A 9,705-nucleotide genomic window follows, 5' to 3' on the forward strand; every position below is an offset into this window, starting at 1 on the left:
TACAGCAAACCAGTAACTAACACCAAACTAAATGGAAAGGAACTTGAAGCAATCCCACCAAAATCAGGGACTAGATAAGGCTGTCTACTCTCTAACTACTTATTCAATATAGTACTGGAAGTCCTAGCCAGAGCAATCAGACAACAAAAGGAGGTCAAAGGGATACAAATTGGAAGGGAAGAAGTCAAAATATCACTATTTGCAGATGATATGATAGTATATTTAAGTGACTCCAAAAGTTCCACCAGAGAACTACTAAACCTGACAACAACTTTAGCAAAGTGTTGGGTATAAATATAATTCGAACGAATCAGTAGCCTTCCTCCACTCAAAGGATAAACAGGCTGAGAAAAAAAATTAGGGAAATGACACCCTTCAAAATTGTCCCAAATAATATAAACTAACTTGGTGTGACTTTAATGAAATAAATGAAAGATCTGTATGACAAGAACTTCAAGTCTCTGAAAAGACATTGAAGAAGATACCAGAAGATGGAACGGCCTCCCATTCTCATGGATTGGCCAGATTAATAGAGTAAAAATGGCCATTTTGCCAAAAGCAATCTACAGATTCACTGCAATCCCCATCAAAAATCCAACTTGATTCTTCAGAGATAGAAAGAGCAATTTACTAATTCATTTGGAATAAAAAAAAAAAAAACCAGGATAGCAAAACCTATACTCAACGATAAAAGAACTTCTGGGGGAATCATCATCCCTGACCTCAAGCAGTATTACAGAGCAATAGTGAATAAAAGCTGTATGGTATAGTTACAGAGACAGTCAGACAGATCAGTGAAATATAATTGAAGACCCAGATCTGGACCCACACACCTTTGGTCACTTGATCTTTGACAAAGAGCAAAAACCATCCAATGGAAAAAAGATAGCATTTTCAACAAATGGTGCTGGTTCAATAAGTTAGCATGTAGAAGATACAAAAAAAAATTCTTATCTCCCTGTACAAAGCTTAAGTCCAAGTGGATCACGAACATCAACTTCAAACCACATACACTGTAACTAATAGAAGAAAATGTGGGGAAGAGGCTCAAACACATGGACATTGGGGAAAATTTCCTGACAAAACAACAATGGTGTATGCTCTAAGATCACGAATTGACAAATGGAACCTCATAAAACTGCAAAGCTTCTGCAATACAAACGACACTTTCAATAGGACAGAACAGCAACCAACAGATTTGCAAAAGATCTTTATCAATACTACATCTGATACAGGGCTAATATCCAAAATATACAAAAAAAACCCTAATAACTTAGACTCCAGAGAGACAAATAAATCTATTAAACAATAGGGTGCAGATGTAAACAAAGAATTCCCAGCTGAAGAATACTGAATGGCTGAGAATCACCTAAAGAAATGTTCAGCATACTTAGTCATCAGGGAAATGCAAATCAAAAAACACCCTGAGATTTCCACCTCACACTAGTCAGAATGGCTAAGATAAAAAACTCAGATGCTGGCCAGGATTTGGAAGGATTGCAGAATGGTACAACCACTCTGGAAATCAGTCTGGAGGTTCCTGAGAAAATTGGCATTGCATTACCTGAGAACCCAGCTATACCTCTCTTGGGCATATACTCAAAAGATGCCCTAAATATAACAAAGACACGTGCTCCACTATGTTCATAGCAGCCTTATTTATAATAGCTAGAAGCTGGAAAGAACCCAGATGCCCTTCAACAGAGGAATAGATACAGAAAATGTGGTACATCTACACAATGGAATATTACTCAGCAATCAAAAACAATGACTTCATGAAATTTATAGGCAAATGGTTGGAACTGGAAAATATCATCCTGAGTGAGGTAACCCAATCACAGAAAAACACACATGGCATGCACTCATTGATAAGTGGCTATTAGAACAAAACCTTGAATTACTCTAGATGCAATCCACAGACCACATGAAGCTATAAAAAAGAAACAATGAATAAAATACAGATGCTTCCATTCCTTCTTAAAATGGGATAACAAAAATATCCATAGGAGGAGGCAAAGTTTAGAGCAGAGACTGAAGGAACAGCCATTCAGAGCCTGGCCCACATGTGGCCCATACATATACAGCCACCAAAACTAGATTAGACTGATGAAGCTAAGAAGTGTGTGATGACAGGAACCGGATATAGATGTCCCCTGAGAGACACAACCAGAGCATGTGAAATGCAGAGGTGAACACTAGCAGCAAACTACTGAATTGAGAACAGGACCCCCTTTCACGAATTAGAGAAAGGACTGAAAGAGCTGAACGTGCTTGCAACCCCATAAGAACAACAATGCCAGAGATTCCAGGGACTAAACCACTACCCAAAGACTATATATGGACCCAGGGCTCCAGCTGTGTATGTAGCAGAGAATACACTTGTTGGTCACCAGTGGAAGGGGAAGCCCTTGGTCCTAACCTGGTTGGACCCCCAGCTCAGGGGAATGTAGGGGTGGGTTGTAAAGGGGTGGATTCGTGGAGGGAGACCCTTACAGGGAAGGGGGAGGGCATTGGGTGTTTATGGACAGGAAACTGGGAAAGGGAATAACATTTGAAATGTTAAATAAAGAAATATATCCAATATAAAAGAAGAAGAAAAATAAGAAAAAGTTAAAGGAGGGGGAGGAGGAGCAGGAGGAGGAGCAGCAGTAGCAGCAGCAGCAGGAGCAACCTAAGCAGAAGCAGAAGATGCAGCCAAAGCAGCACCTGATGCAGCAGGCCAAGCCACAGCCGAAGAAATCGACACCGAAGCTGTCGATGCGGCTGAAGCCGCCGAAGCCAACGAAGTCGATGCTGAAACCACCGAAGCCGAAGCTGACCAAGAAGCCAACGCCGAAGCCAAAGCCGAAGCCGAAGCCGAAGCCGAAGCCGAAGCCGAAGCCGAAGCCGAAGCCGAAGCCGAAGCCGAAGCGGAAGACAAAGCCGAGGCAGAGGCCGAGGCCGAGGCCGAAGCCGAAGACAAAGCCGACGCCGAAGCCGAAGACAAAGCCGAGGCAGAGGCCGCGGCCAAGGCCGAAGCCGAAGACAAAGCCGACGCCGAAGCCGAAGACAAAGCCTAAGCTGAAGGCGAGGCCGAGGCTGCCAAAGAAGCTGTCGAAGCTGATGCGGCCTACGCTGATGTGCCGGAAGTCGATGCCGACCAAGCCAGTGCCCACGAAGCCGATGCCGCTGAAGCCGATGGGGCCGAAGCTGCCTAAGTCGAAGCCGAAACTGAAGCTGAAGCCGAAGAAGAAGGGAAAGAAGAAGAGAAAGAAGAAGGCGAAGACAAAGCCAAGAAGAAGGGAAAGAAGCAAAAGAAGCCGAAGCCAAGGAGCCAACAAAGCCTAAGAAGCCGACGAAGCCGACAACTTCTAGGAAGAAGACGAAGACAAAGAAGACTGAGGAGGAGGAGGAGGAGGAGGAGGAGGAGGAGGAGGAGGAGGAGGAGGAGGAGGAGGAGGAGGAGGAGGAGGAGGACGAGGATCACAGGAAGCGGGGGGAGGGGGGAGAGGGGAGGGTGAAGAGGAGAAGGAGGGGTAGGAAGAGACGACAACGATGAAGACAACGACTAAGAAGAAGGTGAAGGAGAAGACAGAGTATAGAAGGCTAATATGCAATGTGTACAAAGAAACTCAGAAGTTTTGACTGCAGAGAATCAAATAACTCTAGTACAAAATGAGGTGCAGAGCTAAACAAAGAATTCTAAACTGAGGAATATCAAATGGCCCTGAAGTACCTAAGGAACTATTAAACATCCTTAATCATCAGCAAAAATCAAACTAAGAAAATGCTGAGATTTGACCCCACACCAGTCAGAATGGCTAAGAACAAAATCTAAGGTGACAACAAATGTTGACGAGGATGAGGAGAAAGAGGAACACTCCTCCACTGTAGGTGGGATTGCAACTCTGGAAATTAGTTTGTAAGTTCCTCAGAATTCGGACATAGTACTACCTGAGGACCTAGCTATACAGCCTCCTGGGCATATACCCAAAAGGGGCGCCAACATATAACAAGGACACATACTCAGTTACATTCATAGCACCCTTACTTGTAATTGCCAGGGCTGGAAAGAACCCAGATGTCCCGCCATCTACAGAGTACACTGACAGACCCATGTCTTCAGGTGCATATGTAGCAGAGGACGGCCTTGTTGAGCACCAATGGGAGGAGAAGCCCTTGCTCTTGCCAAGGCTCTATCCTCTCCACAATGTAAGGGAATGCTAAGACAGGGAGGTAGGAAGGGGTGAGTATATGGGTGGGGGAAAACCCTCAGGGGGAGGGGCGATGAAATAGGGGTTCATGGATGGCAAACTAGGAAAGGGGATAACATTTGAAATGGAAATGAAAAATATCAAATAAAAATCCCCCCCAAGAAAATAATGAAGGGCTCTGGTGGTTGGTAAAGCTCGATTGGTAAAACTTTTGCCTTGAAAACCCGACTGTAGATGTGGGGATAAGGGGATCCCCAAAGCTACTTGCTGCAAGTGTGAATATCAGTGCACTCCAAAGTAGTAAATCAATCACACCAGGGATGTGGGTGAGTGAGGTTTGTCTCCAGAACAGAGGGACCAGGGGTGGAACCCACAGGGAGGCCTGATGACCTGAGTTCAGTCCTCAGAAGCCACAATGTGGCAGAACAGAACTGTCAGTTGGCTCTGTCCTCTGACCAGTACACACTTAGCTCCACATGTGTGGGGGACAAGAAACTGAGAGGAAGACAATGGGAATCTCTGACCTTCACATGTATATCAGTGCAAAATCAACAGAACAGAAGGTCCTCACTCCCCTTCTGTGAGGGGAACATAGTCACAGTTCCTGTTCAATATGTCTTTTATCCATAAGCAAACAGGTAATGTTAATCTAATATTCATTATTGATATTGCCCTAAAGTTGACAATTTGTCTTATGATTAATTTTCCAGTGCTGTCTATTAACATTAATGCTCTATATATTAAGAAAGTCTTCATAGAATCAGGGGTTGTGGAGGGGGGATGGGAGAGGCAAGAAAGGGGATAACATTTGAAATGTAAATACATAAAATATCCAATAAAGAAGAAAAAAGAACAAAAATAACAAACACAGGAAAAACAAAAAAAAAAATCTAGATAGGGGGCTTGGCAGTGACCAGCTCTAGTTTTGGTTTGAATAACACTCAGTTCTGACTGCTAAGACACACAGGGCAGCTCACAACTGTCTATAGCTGCAGTCCCAGGGGAACCAGCACCAGGTTCTACCACACATGGTACACAGAAAATACACAGAGGCAAAACAATTGTGTGTGTGTGTGTGTGTGTGTGTGTGTGTGTGTGTGTGTGTGTGTGTTTGCCCACGTGCATGTGTGTGTCTGTATCTGTGTACCTTTTTGTATGTTTACACAACTTAAGTTATACATAAAAACAAAATTAGGTAGTTTCATTAAGGCGTAGGAGCTGCTGTCCCACAGGGTGGAGGTCTCATATGACTAAGAGCATTCAGCAGGTATAGACTCAGGAGTCCCCAGGCTTGGGCTCTGTCTTCAAATCATGGGTCACCTGGTACCCATCATGAAAAGGATGCTTAGGGATCCTGAAGAGAGATAAGCAGCTAGGGAGACCAGCAGAACGCCTTGACTTGCTGTTTGGCAAATGGTGCTGCAGAGACTTGTGAGATTGCCTGGGCTCTGTTAATGTTTTGGGGGTTTTGCTTTGGTTTGGTGTTTTGAGCCAGGATTTCTCTGTAGACCAGGCTGCCCACAAAGTGAGATTCTATCTCAGAAGTAGTAAGTTACCTTGCCAGAGACGGTGTCATCTGCTTCAGATGTCTTCTGTGAGCCCTTGTAGAAAGGTTGATGACTGATTTATGTGATGCTCCAGAGCTGTTTGTAATGAGGCAGGAAAACAGGGGACGTATGTGAGGGCTGCCTTTGCTCCTTGTGTATCACAGGCCAAATCCTTCCTTCCTAAACTCCAGACTTACGCGCTGCCCCTTTATCTCTTGAGCAGATGAAGTCCTTGTGGAGATGACCGCAGCTCCATCCTGCAGTTGCTGGTTCTGACAGACAGCCCCGTGAGACCACAAAGCCTTTAAGAATCGGGCTTGTTCTGGAAGTCCGCTAATGTGGGGTCCACCCACACTGGACAGACTAGATGGAGCAAGTCTCACAACCGCCATCTTGGTGAATGCTCGCATCAGCTCCAGGAAGCGGAAGTACATGGATGGGGGGAGGAGTCCTCCAGCACTTGTTAGAATGGACAGTCTCAAAACGCCCAAGCATGTCCAGGCCACTTCTCTTTACATTTCCATGTGGACTTTGTGACCTCTGTCTCAATACTTTTCTCCTAGGCATGATTTTTAATACATGTATGTTATTTTATACTTATCTATTTTCCCACTACTGTCACTACCAGTCACCTTATAAGGCAATAATACACATATTCCAAAAACCCTGTAGGTTTCTTCTACACTTCTCTCAGCCAACAAAAGCATGAATGCCAAGTTTAACAGTTTAACATATGTGGCCAAATTTTAAAAAATGAAAATAATTATATATATGAATATATAAATATATATATGAATATATGAATATATAAATATATATATAAATCTGTGTGTGTGTGTGTGTATGCGCGCGCACGCGCGCGCACAGAGGGAATACATATGGAGCCGAACTAACAGAGGACACAAGGCTCCACCTAGACATCTTGTGTCACACAATTTCACCTCCAGTAACAGGAATGGGTAACAAACTGCTGAGTCCTTAACCATAGGGTCCTATTGGAAGCCTCAAATGTCACAGGCTTGTGTCAAGACTATTGGTTGGTCTACACAATCTGATGTTCAGGACTGATTTCTGATGGTAACACTTCTGTCATCACAGTGGGAGAGGTTGAGCCGGGGTCTAACTAGACTCTTCACCCTACTAACCAGAGTTCATAATACTGGAAGGTACCCTGTCTGCTACTGGAGGGCAAAGGTAATCCTCAATATCTGTCACCTACAAACCCTGCAACTACAATGACACCTACGTGGAAGCCCAAAAGCATCTTCAAATCTAATTCCAGGTGATCTAGACCCCTCTTTACATCTTCACAGGCCTGGACATGCACACAGTGCACACACATATACATAGGCAAATCATTCACACATAGGAAATAACCATAATGTTTCAATAATAATAGGTTCACATGTATGTAGTAAACTTATGTGCTAAGTTCATTACTTACAAGCATACAATCTATTAGTGCTTTCTTAGTATTTTATTAAAATTATGCCCCTATCACCCTATTGGTTTTTTAAAAAAAAATTTATCTTTCACCAAAAAACCTGTGGCCATTACAAGCTATTCTTTATTCCTCCACAGCCTACCCCCTATTAAATTTTTAGGTACCACTTCCAACTATTGATGATAGAAGTATGACCTTCAAATATAGAACCTTAAAACCAGGTTGTGTACAGCACCAGTGCCTTTGCAATAGCCCATAATATAAATGGTTTTCGGAGGGGCCCTTTGATTAATGAGGAAACAGGCTGGAACCCAATCTAACTTCTACTTCAGGTTTCTCATTCTGCTAGCGTTTGTTGTTGCTGCTACTGTCTTATTGATTGATTGATTTTTTTTGTGTCTGGTTTTTCAGGTATTTGTTGGATTTGATTGAATGAGTGAGTGAGAGAGAGAGGGTGAGTGAGTTATTTCCAGAATGAATGTGCGTGTGTGCATGTGCGTGTGCGTGCTTGTGTGTGTGTGTGTGTGTGTGTGTGTGTGTGTGTGTGTGTGTGTGTAGCAGCATTGGCTGTCCTGAATCTAGCTCTGTAGACCAGACTGGCCTTAAACTCATGGAGAACTGCATGCCTCTGCTGCCTGAGTGATGGGATTAAAGGCATATGTCACCACCAACCACTTCATTCTAGGTATTTAATAGAAATGAAATCATCTAATATAACATTAACCCCTTTTTGGTCATTAGAATTTCTTCTTTCACAGAGTTTAATGTTTGTCATTTTTATTAATGTTTTTGGATTAGTATCAATAAGTCTTGTCATTGCTAGATACTAGTCCATTGTATTGATATGCCACACTTTGTTTACCTATTCATCACACTGTACTTCTTCGGGTTCCTCCCTTTTGTCATTTATAAGTTCTGTGCACATTCAGGTGCTTAAGACTGAACCATTTTATATTTATACTTCAAACAGTAATATAGAAGGTTGCTATTTCTCAGTTCCTTTACAGTCTCACATGTGCTCTTGCACTTTTAGACACTACACAAGTGCTCTACCACTGACCTACACACTCAGCATATAAATATATATGAATATATATTGTTATATTATACTATATGTTACATAAATGATAAACATATAAAATATATTTCTCAACTGCACTCCCCTGCTCTATGAACTGAGCTACCAAACTCTCTACAAAACAACTAGATAGAATACTTGGAAAATAGGCTTTATACCAGGGAAGCAGCAATGTTCAGTTTACAAACACTCATCAAATTTATCTGCCATATAAAGAAACTGATAGAAAAAAATCAGGAATTGATGACAGAGTAGAGACTGAGGGAATGGCCAGCTAATTACTAGCCAAACTTGATACCCATCCGTGGGCAAGCACCAATCCTTGACATTTCATAATACTCTGTAACAGAGTATTTTATAACAATTGTAACAACTGCAGACAAGTGTTTAACATGGCTGTCCTCTGAGAGGCTCCACTGAACAGCTTACTCAGACTGATGCAGATATCCACAGCTAAACAGTGGGTAGAAGTTAAGGACTCATATACAAGATTCAGAAGAAGGATTGCAGCCCTCAAGGGGAATGAAACTCCATAGGCCATACAGCAGAGTTAACTAGACTTGACACTTTGGGCTCTCAGTGTCTGAACCATCAGCAAAAGAACACAAAGCGGCTGGAGACAGGCCTCCCAGTACATGTGTGGCAGATGTGCAGCTCGATATTCATGTGTGTCCTGAACAACTGGAACAGGGGCTGGACCAAAAGCTGTTGCTTTTCTGGTTGCTATGTTCTTCTAGCTGGGCATCTTCGAATATATAAATGAAGTACTTGGAAATCTCTGGAGAAGTGTCTTGAAATCCATTGTCCACGCTGTCCTTTTACTGTTGAGTTATTAGACATCTTCATATATTCTGGACAAAGATTGCTACGTCTATACCTTTACATAAACTTCTGGAAATATTTCAAACAGCAGGAAAAACACACTGGCTTCTTCTGGACACAAATGAATAAAGACATCAGGCCCTGGTGTCTTATACAATTATTGATTGTACTAAAAATTATTTACTTGCCTTAAAATATTGTGCTTGTCTTCACTGTTAGAGAGCTGCCTTCCATGTGTGAAGCAAACTCACACTCCCTCTAAAGTACATGCACAGCCTTATGTGTTCCTTAATACTTTCTAATGTTTGATGTATTTAGAAAGGGACAGAAATATTAAAAACACTTATGTTTTTGAATGAAAAGAATGTTAATGAGAAGAAATTCGTAAAAAAGCATCCATTTAGATGATGCAGCACATAAGATCATTTTCCATCCAAGCCTGATGACCCTCAATCTTGGTAGGAGGATCAAACCTACTCTAAGACATTGCAGTCTCACCTCTACATATATGCATCATCACTTACACGCACACACACGCACACACACACACACACTCAGAGAGAGAGAGAGAGAGAGAGAGAGAGAAGTGGGAGGGGCAGTGCTTGCTCCCATGGTTTGCTG

This window comes from Rattus norvegicus, chromosome 16 (assembly GCF_021556685.1).
Source record: "Rattus norvegicus strain SHRSP/BbbUtx chromosome 16, alternate assembly SHRSP_T2T, whole genome shotgun sequence".
NCBI lineage: Eukaryota > Metazoa > Chordata > Mammalia > Rodentia > Muridae > Rattus > Rattus norvegicus.